This window comes from Saccoglossus kowalevskii, chromosome 1, assembly GCF_978046115.1.
Source record: "Saccoglossus kowalevskii chromosome 1, keSacKowa6.1, whole genome shotgun sequence".
Lineage (NCBI taxonomy): Eukaryota > Metazoa > Hemichordata > Enteropneusta > Harrimaniidae > Saccoglossus > Saccoglossus kowalevskii.
Window position 1 is genome coordinate 6,062,308 of NC_140641.1, and position 5,247 is coordinate 6,067,554.

A 5,247-nucleotide genomic window follows, 5' to 3' on the forward strand; every position below is an offset into this window, starting at 1 on the left:
TCAGGTTTAAATTGATTGAAATATTGACTTCAAATGTCCTGTTACTTGTTGACCCAGCAAACAGTCATTTGGTTTCGTTGACTTGGAAATAACGATGGAATTAGAGAACAAGTAGAGACTTTCACCAGCTCTAGGGGGTGATAAAGCTAATGATACTGCTTGTGACATGGGTAAACACTGGAAGTCTTGGGCGGTATAAAAGTGCTGCTCGTACATGAGTGAGAATGCCTAAGTTTGGGATGTATCCATTGGCTAAACCTCAAAACTCTATGTGGCAAAAATAGTATATATACAGATATATTCTAGATATGATGGCAAATAGTGTATATATACAGATATATTATAAATATGATGGCAAATAGTGTATATATACAGATATATTCTAGATATGATGGCAAATAGTGTATATATACAGATATATTATAAATATGATGGCAAATAGTGTATATATACAGATATATTCTAGATATGATGGCAAATAGTGTATATATACAGATATATTCTAGATATGATGGCAAATAGTGTATATATACACTATTTGCCATCATATCTAGAATATATCTGATATATTCTAAATATGATGGCAAATAGTGTATATATACAGATATATTCTAGATGTGATGGCAAATAATGTATATATACAGATATATTCTAGATGTGATGGCAAATAGTGTATATATACCGATATATTCTAAATATGATGACAAATAGTATATATACAGATATATTCTAGATGTGGTGGCAAATAGTGTATATATACAGATATATTCTAGATGTGATGACAAATAATGTATATATACAGATATATTCTAGATGTGATGACAAATAGTGTATATATACAGATATATTCTAGATGTGATGACAAATAGTGTATATATACAGATATATTCTAGATGTAATGACAAATAGTGTATACATACAGATATATTCTAGATGTAATGACAAATAGTGTATATATACAGATATATTCTAGATGTAATGACAAATAGTGTATATATGCAGATATATTCTAGATATAATGACAAATAGTGTATATATACAGATATATTCTAGATGTAATGACAAATAGTGTATACATATAGTTATATTCTAGATGTGATGACAAATAGTGTATATATACAGATATATTCTAGATGTGATGGCAAATAGTGTATATATACAGATATATTCTAGATGTGATGGCAAATAGTGTATATATACAGATATATTCTAGATGTGATGGCAAATAGTGTATGTATACAGATATATTCTAGATGTGATGGCAAATAGTGTATATATACAGATATATTCTAGATGTGATGGCAAATAGTGTATATATACAGATATATTCTAAATATGATGGCAAATAGTGTATATACAGATATATTCTAGATGTGATGGCAAATAGTGTATATACAGATATATTCTCGATGTAATGACAAATAGTGTATATACAGATATATTCTCGATATGATGAAAGGTTGTTTCTTTAAGCACAATCCCCAAAGGTTAGTGTTTGTCTTATGCTGTTTTGTTTTGTGTATTGTGAACACATTGCATTGTTCAATACAGAGTGAATATGAGACACAGTCCATGTAACTGGTAATGATTTAACAAATACATGCAAGTGAATAAGTCGAAGCCCAAATCCGAGAAGTTAGCTTCTGTCTTCGACTTTCTCAATGGCCAAATGTACAGCTTGTTACGAACGTTAAATACAGGGACATGTACAAGTTAGAAATGTAGTTGAAAAGTTTGGTTGCCAATTTTGGTAGGGCTCTGTATGAGTTGAGAAGTATTTGTTTGGAAAGTTTCATTGCCAAGTTTGATAAGGCCCTGCATACGGTATAGTAAGTTATTTAGTTGGAAAGTTAGGAATGAATTTTAGCTGGAAAGTTGGGTTTTCGGGCAATGCATTCACGATAACTCGTGTAACCTGTTATCCGTTGTTGTGAATAAAGGTGACACAATGTTAGTGCCAATCTCAGAAAGTTGCATAACAGCACCATAACGACAGCACATTGGTTCAGTGCTAAGTTTATTGTTAATTCCAGCAATCGATGTATCTGATAAAATTGGATGTGTGATCAAAACAAAATATGTTTCCAGTTAACATGCACATTGTTTAACATGTTCGATACAAGGTCGCGTATTTCACCGTCGATCTTCGCTGTACTTGTCAATTTTAGCATAACTTTCATGTTGTAAATATACAGAATATGTTGCAGTTTCCATTTTTCGACAAACATTTTACGTAAACTATTGGCAATTACATTGACATTGAGTTTAAACTCATTAGGTGTTTTCCATTCTATTAGTTTCTACAATCAAATTAAAATTAGTTGCTACAGTAGTGAAGAAAAGAATACAGTTTCCATCCCTACTTCTATTCGACTGAAATGTAGTTTCTTTAAGCTCTCATCTAACAAACCAGCTTCTATTTTCACGCGACTTTCTGATCAATTCATTTTAAATATACTCTTCTGTTCATAATATCCCATCATTAATGTGATGACCTCTGGTCACAAACCTCCACCTATAATATGACAGCTACAACCCCGAATTTTATTATAGCATTCTCTTTCAATTTAACCAAATCATTTTTGTAGTGAACATTCTCCGTTATCTGTGACCACTGATTTAGCAAAGAACCATGGGCCACTATTCCCATTGTCAATACCATTATTCCAGACATTACTCGCACGTGTTTAGATTTTATCTGATCCATATAATACTCAAGTGAGTGGGACTTTTTTTTCTTTTTTCGATTCCATAAATGGGTCAAGTCAACATTTCTGAGGCCGGGAACTATCGATATCAGATAGCTTGAAACTTCATTCGGTTTGATCTATAGTTCGATAATTATAAGATATTATCCGATAATGAACTGGAAGAAATATGCAATACCTCGCATCCGTGTGTTCAACCTCGGCCGTTAGGCATGGTCCATCTTAGCACATACCTGCAACTTAGACCCATCGTTTCATTTATTTTAAGTTCATTTATCACGACAAAGACAGAAATTGGACAATGTTAATTCGATTGCGGTCTTCCATTGTATCCCCACTGTTAACCACTTTGGACTTAATTATGTTAACCACAGAGGTGAGAGTAACCGGCGTTCGCCTGAAGAAAACAACCTTGATACTGGATTGAATTAATTACCAAACCTTCAAGGTAACACAGAGATTACATGGGTTGACAGTGCACTCATAGAGAGCAGTGAATCTTTCGTTGCAAAGGTGAGAATGTTTTAAATTAATTATCATGCGTGGTTGTCGCGTTTATCTTGAATGTAATCTGTCTGTTAAAATATAAATGCCCCCAGGGGCTGCTGTACCACCCCATCCTGTTCGAATCATGTGCTTTAAGCAGACACAAATCATCCGAATCATGGGTATGAATCACATGAAACGCAGTTCAATATACCTCGTATCCGCTGGTTCAAACGCATGATTCATTCACGATGACATAAAACGTATCACAGCCTGACGATTACAAATCATCTGCTTGTAATTGAAGCAGATGACATAGAACGTATCACAACCCGAAGATTGCATGTCATCCGCTTGTAGTTGAAGCAGTTGACATAGAACGCAATGTTGTGATACGAACAACCCGAAGATTGCGTATCATCTGCTTGTAGTTGAAGCAGTTGACATAGAACGTATCACAACCCGAAGATTGCGTATCATCTGCTTGTAGTTGAAGCAGTTGACATAGAACGTATCACAACCCGAAGATTGCGTATCATCTGCTTGTAGCCGAAGCAGATGATATAGAACGTATCACAACCCGAAGATTGCGTATCCATCTGCTTGTAGTTGAAGCAGATGATATAGAACGTATCACAACCCGAAGATTGCGTATCATCTGCTTGTAGTTGAAGCAGTTGACATAGAACGTATCACAACCCGAAGATTGCGTATCATCTGCTTGTAGCTGAAGCAGATGATATAGAACGTATCACAACCCGAAGATTGCGTATCATCTGCTTGTAGTTGAAGCAGATGACATAGAACGTATCACAACCGGAAGATTGCGTATCATCTGCTTGTAGTTGAAGCAGATGATATAGAACGTATCACAACCCGAAGATTGCGTATCATCTGCTTGTAGTTGAAGCAGATGACATAGAACGTATCACAATCCGACGATTACAAACCTGGGGGGATTACTCTATATTAAAACCTCACACCATATGCATTCTTGCTAAAAAAAGTAATAGGCCTCTAGGGCTGGCAGAACAGTGGCAAACCATACCCCCTATTGCGGACGCAATGTAAATTTAGTACCCCCTAGAGCAGACACCCACTACTGCAAGGTACTGTAGACATATATTGAGAACATCTTACCCCCTACTGCGAGCATTCTCTGCCGTTTTTTGCATTCAAGTGAAGTGTAATCAACTCAAACAAGCTACTTGTGGTTGCTGTGTATGCAACTCCTGTTGGTGTCATTCTTTGTTTTATGGGTTCGCCGGGGCCTAGGGTGGTATATGGGAGTGGTACCGGTAGTTGCAATACGGGGCTACAGCGGGTGCAGCAACCCTGTGAGTTTATTCGTGGGCGCCTATTGCAAACATTAGCATTTTAAAGGGGTCTATTTACCTCCCGCGCGGGCCGCTTTAGAAGGTAGAAAACACCGCCTTTTCTCGCTAAATTTGGATCGCATACGGGGTAGTAACCATACTCCAAACAGTGGCGGCGCCCTCACTTCCGTTCCTCATGTTCGGATTTTTACCACTGCCAGACCCAGGTAATTTACATATGTTCTGTAATTTGCATAACAAATGTGGTGATTCACCACATTTTGTTCAAACAAAGATTATATGCGTATAACCTTTATGACTTTTTACGGAATAAATACAGTGATGTTCATAAATATGACATCATGCAACAGAAAGTGTCTTTAGGTGTATACGTGTCACTTTTGTACGAGATCTATTTTTCAAAGTGGAAGTACATCCATGTTTACATGTGTGATGTTTGGCTAAAAGAAACTACTGCTTTCGAAAGTCAAATTCGGTTTTGTTTTATCAAAACTACTTACACTAGTCTTGCGAAATCGCGAGATTTAAAGGAAGGGAAAAATGCGTGTGATAGCGAATATTCGAAGTTCATATACAAGAGCGGAATAAAAATATTTCAAAATTACTGCGCGACACGAAGAGAATTCGAACGTCTTTGATTACGTTCTATAGAACATATGCAAATTAAGGTGTTGTCACACGCAACGTAATATTACCGTAATTGGTATAGTACAGGT